The 10266-nt window shown below is 46.9% G+C and overlaps 1 non-coding gene across 1 annotated transcript; it reads right to left on the reverse strand.

Annotated features, from left to right (window-relative positions):
- Positions 1 to 9670: 9670 nt before the first annotated feature.
- TRNAC-GCA (transfer RNA cysteine (anticodon GCA)) lies at positions 9671 to 9742 on the reverse strand. The gene has a single exon. It is a non-coding gene; the product is annotated as a tRNA-Cys (tRNA).
- Positions 9743 to 10266: the final 524 nt, after the last annotated feature.

Here is a 10266-nt window from a genome sequence, read left to right on the forward strand (position 1 = left end):
AGAGACAGTAATCTCGCCCAAATGAAGGCCAGCCTTTCCCCGCCCCAGCGAAGCACCTCACCTTCTATCCACAAACAGCGCGTCGACGGCGGTGGGTTCGGAGGCGTCCGAACGCCCGCCAGGAGGCACTTAAGTTGAAGGTGGCACTTTAAGAGTTGCGGTTGCGATCTCACCACTGGGGGGCGGGGAGGCTCTAACTATGGCCAAAGTCTCTGAGGGGCAATTGGGCACTCGCTGACCAGGCGCTGAAGGCTAGAGGACACTGCTCACGCTTCTGACTGGAACGCCAGTCAGGGTCCACGTCAACAAACTCTGCTGCTCTTCTGCCTGAACTATCAGCTGCCTCAGGGGGTTAACAGGGCAGGTGTCAATCTGGGGTCAAGTCCTCTTCTTCTGGTGTTCTTTGATCATTCTTCTCCTCTCCTCTCCTCTCCAACATGGCCGCCAGGGACTGGGCCTTTTATAGCCAGTGCCCTAGGATGCCAGCACGAGCCAGAAGGTTCTAGAACCTTCCCTGGCTATGTCAATGACATGGCCCTTTCAAGGTATCTTTTTGGTCATTAGGAGCCACCGTACTGGGCTTCCTAAGGCAGCCATTTTGTGTACTTGTAACTCCTGAGGGGATTCCTGTCAGGTTTGCAGGTTACACAAAGTGCGCCAAAACCTTCAAAGGGTCAGAGGTCAGAGGGGCTCCAATGGGAGTCACTCTCATAGGGGACAATGGTGTCCACCATTTTAGGGTTGACAACCCCAGTTGGTTATGCCACCGGTTCCGTCAGGTGCCTTGTACATAGGTGCCAGGAACTTGGTGAGCAACTGGGCATCAAAGAGCATCTAGCCCCATGGGACAACACACAAAAAGGTCCTGGTAGACAAAGAAAAAGCGACAAATTTTAGGAGGCACGGGGGAACAAAATAAATCATAGTGTGAGGGGACTCTCAGAAGCAGACAGGTCTAACAGGGGCTCATTACGATCGTGGACGGACTTGCGTCCGTCCGCAACCCCTGAGTTCCCTCCTCTGAAATTAGGATGTGACCGCCACCCTGGCGGTCACATCCTCTATTTTTACCATTGCGGCGGGTGCTGCTTCAAGCTGCACCCGCCGCAATGGTAAAAATGCATACATTGCATTTGTATGTAGAAAGCGGCTGGCACCGTGCGGTGCCTGCCGATTTCTGCATACAAATACAGGGGTACCCCCCATGTGCACTCCCCACCTTCACCCAGGGGGCCCGCAACGGGCCCCCGCAGTGAAGTCCCACATGCTTTTCCACGGCGGAAAACCCGCCGCGTAAAAGCATTACTTTGGACACATCCTAATATGGCTGGCGGTGTTTGGGAGACACCGCCACCATATTACAGCTTTTCCGCCGCGGTTGTAAGCCGACTTCGGCGGAAAAGTGGCGGACTTAAACCAGGACCCACCAACCATCCCAATGTGGCGGTGGGTCTTTGGTGGGTCCGCAGCGGTTTTCCCGCATCCTCCGGGCCGGCGGTGGCTTCCGCCGGCCCGGAGGATGCGGGAAAACCACGATCGTAATGAGCCCCTAAGTTAGGCCTTGAGTATGTTAGTGCAATCAGGGACATCTTGTGGGTACCCCCTGCTTCATATTCTAATGTCCACAAATGTATCCCAAGATGGGTCGGAGGGTGTTGAGGAGCTATCTAAGGCTCTCAAGACCTAATGTATGTGTTGTATCCTCATCTGTCAAGTTTGGTGGGCTAGCATCGTCTGGATGGAGTGTACGCAGCCATGCATGGACCAGACCCCAGCTATCTTTGGGCCAGGAGTCCGTGGCCATTAATTCCCAGAATGTGGAAAGCTAGCTTTGGCAAAAGATGACATCCTGTATCCAGGCCTTGAGTCTCCACGCTGGACCACGTCAGTTCAGAGCAAGTTCTCCTGGGCCCTGCAGCCTGTTGGTCAATCTTACCTGCTCTCGCGGAGTGGCAGTTCAGAGTCCTTGGGCACCCCTCAACTGTCCGGCTGTGCCCAGACAGTGGAAAGATACAGTGGTGGTGGCGGCAGCCCTCTATGGCCCTTTTCAGATGTGGTAAGTCTCTCCTGGGAATCAGGACAGGTCTCTGATACTCCTGGACAGGGGAGTTGAAATAGTTGTTCTCACTGTCCACAGGTCACGGCCTATGTGTGTCCTCTACTCTGGATGTGAGGTCAGGGCTGACTGCCCTCTTCCTCCTTCACAGCCCTTTCCTCCTGAGACATAGGTAGGGTATCAACAGCACATAAAGGGCGACCATCCTCTCTTCACTGTCGCCTCCACCTGGCATACGGAGATTGTGGGGTGCTTGAACAAGTTGATGGCCCTCTTTGTCTCTCACAGCGCAACACCATTTCCCATCGCTGACACCACTTGGCAAGGGGTTAACAGATATGGCATACGGCTTGTAACCCAATCAGTGTGGTGTTGTAGATGGACCTGAATCTCACACCCTGCTCCCGGGATTCATATAACAGGAGCCCCCTTGTCTTTTGCTCCCTCCAAGTGAGCTTGACCTCACAGGGTCTGCTGGTCTTGTCAGGCAGAAGCTGGTGCTACAGGCTCTAGGCTTGTGTTCCTGATCCTCCTAGGGGTTGCCCCTCACCAACATGGAAGTCTGGTAGACCCATAGTCCCCAGTCCTGGTCACAATAGCAGAACTCGTGCTAAACTTCACCACACTGATGTACTGCTTCAATTTGATAATTTGAGAGTCTCAAGTTCCCCTTTAATAATCCCTTTCCAGAAATACTTGGGATTTAGTTTCTCTGCATTTGAAGTTTGTGTGTTCAGGGTTACTCACTTTGAAGTGCCCATTCCTTTGTTGTGGTGTTCCTCCAGACAGCAGACTGTCGCAGCAGGACAGTCTCCAATCTTGATAGCCCCAAACACTGACCACAGGAATGGCTAGAGGTTCACGCCTGGATGTCAGCCTGTGATATGTGCTTCAAAATGTTATACATTGATTATCTAATCAGCCTCATCGCCTTCCTCTGTTGTGCCCAGGCCCCAATGAACAATGACCTCCTCCCTATTGAAATTCACGCAATCGACTTGCAGTTCCTTCCTCCAATGTTTGTCCCACCAGCTTTCAGAAAATCTGTCTTGTGGAAACTGCCACCACTCCCTGCTCCTCTAGCAAGCCCTGGGTCTCCCAAAATTGTATTGTGTTCTTCACACACACACACCTTTTTCTCTCTCTCTCTCTTCCTCTTCCACCTTCCCCCCATGTACTGTGTATCTTCCAGGGCACACATATATTCTAGCATGCTCATTTCATATCACAGGGAAATCCTAATGCACACATGCTGCTGCTCAAGCCATTTCTCCTGCACTTTACCATCTCTCAGGCACTTGTACATCCTCATGCTGCACACACAATTCATTGCAAGCCAAGGCTCGAGTTAATCAGCGGACCTTTACTAGGGTGGGCCAGGAGGTACTGCTGTAGTGACCCTGGTAAAGCTGGCCTGTTCACACTATTGATTAAGCTGTGGGTGCCCCTCCCAGTCTAAGCATGTCCATGAGACAGCCGCGGTCCTAGCTCACACGCATAATCCATGTTCGCTCATGACATGACCAAAAATCATTACCAAGGATCCAAATGTCACTGCAGTTGGGCCAATCAGCGCATGGGTACACGTTCACCACCATGCAAGTGATGTTTCCGTGCAAACACTGATTTTCCTTATGACCGTCTGTGGCGTGGTGGAGAAGCAGACCAGGACAAAGGGATATGTGATTACGGTCTTTAAGTTTATTTTTAAGACTTAACACAAAGGATTCTGGGAACTGTAGTGTTTGTGTTCCTTCTGCAGACTTCGGGCTGTGGTTCACGAATTCTCTTGGAGTTGGGGTGTTGTTATTGTGCTCCAAAGACTCGCCGGTGGCTCAGAACATGGATAGAAAAAAAAGAAAACAAAACGGGTCATAAGGAAAGGGCTCTGGGTCCTTAGGATGTGTCGCGGGAAGCCAGGGGGTGTAAAAGTGAGGGAGGAATCAGTGCACCACAACCTTCACCAGTGCGCTCTTGTAATTCCGCCTGAGCTGTAAACTAGCTCAGTTACGTGTTAGTGCTTTACTCCCTCTCCACCCCCTCCTTTGCTCTACCCACTTGCACGGCCCCACGAAAGCCGAAAGCGCCCTCGTACCTTGGTTAGCCACGACCCTCTGGGGCTGTGGCTGGCATCTTTGCGGTGCCAGGTGGGGTCTGGCTGCCCGTTTGTTCTTCCTTTGGCTGCTGCCGCGTTGGGGCGTTCCTCCTGCCCTGCTAGGTCAGCAGGGTCTTCCGGTCCGGTTTCTGCGACGTTCTGAGGTGGTACAAGAAAGGTCCTCACTCGTGTTTCCTCCTCCTGACTTGTTTCCTCGATGGGTCCTAGCGAACGACTTCCTTCTCCTGCGTCTCCGCTCTTGAGCTCCTGATGGTCATGTGACTCCGTCACATGACTCGGTAGTCCCGGGGTCTTAAAGAAACAGTACACTGGGATGCTCTGCAAATACATAAGTAAAGACGGAGAAAGGTAAGGGGGAAACTGTTCCGTCTGGGGGTCCGAGGCATGCGCGTCCTCACACACCCTTACCCCAGTCTGTTCACGATCGGGGAACAAGGAAAGTCAGCGTTCCCATTGTCGGTACCTTTCCGATGTCTCACCTCAAAAGAAAAGGGTTGGAGGGAAAGGAACCATCGTAGAATTCTTGGATTCTTTCCCTTATTGCGGCTCATCCAAAGCAATGGGGCATGATCAGTATATAGGAGAAAGTGGGCCTTCCAAATAGTACCTGAGTTTGTCCATTGCCCATTTAATGGCCAGACACTCCTTCTCTATTATAGGGTATCGCTGTTCCTGGGGAAAGAGTTTGCGACTAATAAATAGAATGGGATGTTCTACACCTTCAGGAGAAGTTTGAGACAGTACGGCCCCCAACCCATGTTTGGAAGCGTCTGTGTGTAACAGAAAAGGTTTAGAGAAGTCAGGGGAGCGTAGAACAGGGACAGTGGTTATAGCGGCCTTCAAGTCATTGAAAGCTTTCCTTGCACCGGGGGTGGGTTGTAAGAAGTCCTTACTCCTTACGTTTTTCTGGAGCAGATCAGTAAGTGGTGTAGTGTAGTTCCTATATTCCCAATTGGCTCTGAGCATTGGAATAACATAAACGATAGTTTAGACGTAGGACGTAGGACTGAGGTCGACTAGGTCTCTACTGAATATGTTGGACTTAATTGTGAATGCTAGCTAGCTCAGAGGTCACTAGAAACTTTCTCGAGTAAACAGGAAGGAGTTAACTTTCCTGAATAGACAAGAAGGGATTAGTTTCTGACAACCGCATAAACATGACAACTTTGCTCCCTCCAGAATAAGGAGTATATCTCCAGAGTCGCGGAAACAATAGACAGCTATTTCACTCAGTCAATCGTGCATGCTTAGTTTCACCAGGAGTGCAGAGAAATAGAGAGACGGGCATTTTCAATAAAAGTGGTTATTTATTGAGAAGTCCTCTTTCTCATGCAAGAGAAGTGAATTACCACATTTGCAATACTTGTCATAAAGTAAAGTGCGTACAGTAAAAGGAGTATTATGAAATAATACTGTAAAAGCATTTATATGGTTTCTAAGCCATAAGATACTTAAAACGGATAAAATACATACAATGATAAAAGTTGACTAAACGTACTCAACTGGTGTTTCTAAAATACGCCTACCCCGGTGTACCTAACCTAAGCCTAGTACGTGGGAAGGAGTAAGTAAGTTGCAGTTTAAGTTAAGATAGTTTTTGCCAAGAATCTGAATCAAGAATTCTCTAAGGATCTAATCAGCTCCGTACCTTGGTTATAGAATGAAGGAGGTCTTGTACCTCTTTCTCAGGACTCGATATCTCAGCAACCCGCAAGGGTGACTGGAAACACTGGAGCTGGATTTCTCGGCAGGAGAAAAGACAGCGTCTCTCTCAGTGCGTCAATGGGAGGGTCGGCTTCCTTCGGCTCTCGTTACAGCTGGGCTTCGGGTAAGTAGATAGCCGATCTGCTCCAACCCACCGTGTGTTTGTTAGGGCAGCTGCTGGTATATTTATACCTGGAAGGTGCCGAGTTTGACGTAAGGTTGGACATAAGACGTCACTAAGAACTTGCAGTTCTTTCAGGACTCCAGAAGTTCTTGGACAAATCAAAACGGAAGCAGGGGGAATTCCCGGGCTGCTGGAGGCTTGGTTTGTTTAAAAAACGCGTTGTACTTTCTAGGAGTCTATGGGAGTAGCCTTGCTGTATTTGGACTGCATTGGCTATGACTAAATATGGATATGATTCTTATGCCTTTATAAGGATATGATTTGTTATAACCACATAAGGGCATGAATCGGGAATATTTAATTAGGGTCCTAGATACGTTCACAACACCCACTCCACGTATAATGTCCATCATTACTAAATACTAAGCAATGCTAAACATAGAACGATGCATGTGTTTCCAACCCACCCCAAAATATAAAAAATGCATTTGAAATGGTATATACACAAAAATTGAGCATTATACTGTACGTTTTCAAACAGTGGTATCATTCAGATAATGCATATATGGTACGTTGGCTGAATGATTTGCGAAAATTACATTTATAAAATGGCTCTTAATACAGAAAAGAAGGTCGAGACCATTTCATCACATATTTATACAAGACTGTACATGTGCTAGTGGCTAAGTCAAATATTGCCTCTAGAGATTATAAAAATAGAAATGTATGTTCTCTAAGAATAGTTCTACTTTAAGCAGAGTACCATGTGCCAAAAAAGGTAAATATTTTGGAACGGAAAAAAAATAATTTCGCTTTCAGGGAAGAAAAATAGTTCAAAATGTTTTCAGAAGTTTTGTTTATCAAAAACTGAAGGCCGAATTCAGAATTCAGGGAACGCTGTGTGCTCATGTTTTGTTTCAAAAGTTATTCTCGTTGTTAGGCGAGAACATAAGTTCAGATAGGCTGGCAAAGAATTCGTCTACAACAGTAGGTGAAAGTTGGACCAAGTCCGGAAAAGTAGAAATAGTGCAGATGTGAGATTCATTGCCATCATCGATGTCTGGATCAGCAATGTTCACAGAAGGTTGTACCTGTGTGCCGCTTTCATCTCGTACCTCACCGCCACCTAATCGTAATGGTGAGGTCTCAACGAATGCCGTCCTCAGAATAGGTAGCCGCTGGGGACAACACGTTGCATGAGCCGTTACCGAACCAAGCAAAGTATCGATATCCATTGGTACTGCTGATGGTAGTGTAAGACAGACGTCCAACACACATTCTTCTCCGCATAGCAGGCATCATAGAACAGGTAAAATGCAATCTTGCCAGATCGGTCTGAATGAAAGAAACCAGGTAGTATTCAGATTTCTTAGCCGAGCCAATCCGAGTACTTTAGTAATCCTTTCTCGGTATCTCATCGCTAGGATCGTTTCTTCCATTGTTGCCTGGGTTTTGTCTGTGACTTGACTGGCCATATCGGAGCAGAAGGAGCAAAAATTAAATTCCTGTTACGAGTCCCAAGAGAAGAGGCAGGCCACCGAATACAGAGTGCACGAAATTCGGGAAGATATTCAGGACTGCTTCAAAAGGTGCTAATAGTCCCAAAAAAATTGTCTTAAATACATGTGCGATGCCACTGGTATCAGACATGTTTAAGATTTGACCTAACATTTCTACGAAATGCACGGGGCAATTTGTCGATAATAGTGTATGTATCTCTGCCGCTGTCTTTGCAACTTGCAGATCATACGTCTCTTTGGACGAGGTTAAAGGCACAGTTGTCTGTAAAAGAATATACTTCATTCTGCTTAAAGTATCAATTCGAATAGAAGAGATATTCAGAGAAGGCCATATTGCTGCCTCCTTGTCTGGTTTGCTGTTTGGATACAATACTTACATACAGCAAATGACCCTGGAAGTAACGCTCACGAGATAGGCTATTACTGGCACCATGCCACAACAGCTGTGGTCACTTATTATAACTTAGCTGCCGTTGGAAATCTGTCTGAAAAAAGGCTCTATCTGTGTTGCAGGAGGGCCGTGCAGGTGACATGAAAGGTTATTTCCCCACGCTGCAATACGGAGGGTGCGGATTTCCGTCACATGATGTGGGCCTGCCCCCAGCTTGGGATGTATTGGGAAGAGGTGGTTACGCTGCTGTGTGAGACCATGGAGAGGGACATAGAGCCCACAATAGGTATCTGTCTACTGCACTGGTTCCCTCATACCTCTAAGAATAAGATCACTAGAAAGTTCTTGGACTTGAGCCTTCTCTTGGCTAAAAGAGATATTACGGCACACTGAAAATCCAAGAAGGGTCCAAGTGTTCAGAGATGGAAGGCCGAATTCCTAAAATGGGTGGAAAGTGAAGGCACAGTTAGAGTACAGTTGGCTTGCCGAGCAAATAGTGAGAAAGCTTTGGAAGCTGCAAGGGCCTGGGAAGTGTTAGTAATACTGCTGAAAGTCCCGGAGGTTGATCAGGATGCGGACTTCGCAGCTGGGGATTAGGCTGTGTCCTCTGACCAATGTGTATTCACTACTTGACTTCCTCTATTTGGGGTATTCCCGAGGTTTCTTGCTTCTGACAGCATTATACTCCCTGATACTGTGGCTTAGTGGTTAGGGTTTCATGTAATTTATTTCTTGTTTGTCAACTGTAATTTCCTTTTTGTAATCCTATGTATTTCTTTAACCTTTGGTCCTCTAATTTGAGTACACAAATGCTTGTGTATTTAACAGCATCCATGCTTCTGCGTCGAGGCTTCAGAGGGGCTGACAATGTTTATTATCTTTGTGATAGCCATGCCGCCTCATGGACGAATAACAAACAACAACATTTGCCCAATGTGTGTCTAGACTTTTGACTAAATAGTCAAGGTGTTGTGATGGTATTCTTGCGGAGTAGATTTGTAAGCAAATGTGGTTTCAGAGAAACAAATCCTTCACTGTTATGCAAGCAAATGTGTCAAAAGTAATTGTGCAGAAAATAAGGCAATTTAACAAACTTGTATATGTTAAATTCCAGTGTTTTTCCGAGGCCTAACCTAGCCATATGACAATGCTACTGTAGAAACACATTTGTTACAGTACACAGGTTTGTTACTGTATAAGCACGTGTGTGAAAGTGTTACTGTCCATCCACTGTATACACACTCACAGATTTGCTACAGTAGACACACACTATGTTGCTTTAAAAAACAACGAATAAACTGTGTTATGGTGCATACTTTGGGGCTTAGAAACATGCAATACGTTTATCCACGTATTTTCCTTCGCACATTCAATTCTTACTGTATGCATAATTATGAGCAGCAATCTTTGTATAGCTCTCTACGCAGTAATACAGTCTCCATCCGCTGCACATCAAGCAAACGCGCGTGTTAAAGTACGCACTATCTTACTGTATACACAAGTTTCCGAGTGCCTGTGTGTGCTACTTTATAAACACCTGTTTTATTGTAAATGAGCCAGAGGACACAGACTGGGCGTAATAGCAAAAGCAGTGTTTCTTTTCAGACTTCTCAGTGCTCCATATACAATTTGCAATAGAACTAGCGATTGTGTTACTATCGTTTTCCTAGTTATTCACACTTGAGTAATTGTTGCAATAAATCATCTAATTGTACACTGCAAATTTGGAAATATATATATATATTTACTAAAAATGTGAAGGGGGCACCCGGATTTGAACCGGGGACCTCTTGATCTGCAGTCAAATGCTCTACCACTGAGCTATACCCCCGTGGGATGTAACAGTGGACTGGCCGTCTGATAGACTGCTGACGTGTATCTCACGGTATGTGCTTCCTGTTCTCTAAAGCCAATCGTCTGTTCACTAGTGAGAGGCAGTGGCGCAGCCTGGCTGCTGGGGGGAGGGGGGAGGGAGTGACCATAGCTGGCTGTGAGATATATTTATCTAAAGACTCAGAAGCCACCTGCTTGCTCAATAGTGAGGCAGCGCCTCAAAATATGGCTGCTGGCCTGGGGAGGGACTGTCCGGCTTAAATGAATATTAAATATTTTATTGTACTGGTACTTATATAGCGCTGTACCCCCTGACGAGGCGCTGCGGCAGTCTGCTCCTTGGGACTCATACAATAACATTCAGACTAGAACGTGTACAATATTTTTGATTTGTCGTGCTATACCATCCCATAGTTGTCATGCCTTTCGTGAACAAAATCTCTTGCGGTTTACCGTATACTCTCGTAGCAACATTATGACTACCGTGACACAGAACCACGTATTAACCTTGATGTAAGGGGG

This window comes from Lissotriton helveticus, chromosome 8, assembly GCF_964261635.1.
Source record: "Lissotriton helveticus chromosome 8, aLisHel1.1, whole genome shotgun sequence".
Taxonomy (NCBI): Eukaryota; Metazoa; Chordata; class Amphibia; order Caudata; family Salamandridae; genus Lissotriton; species Lissotriton helveticus.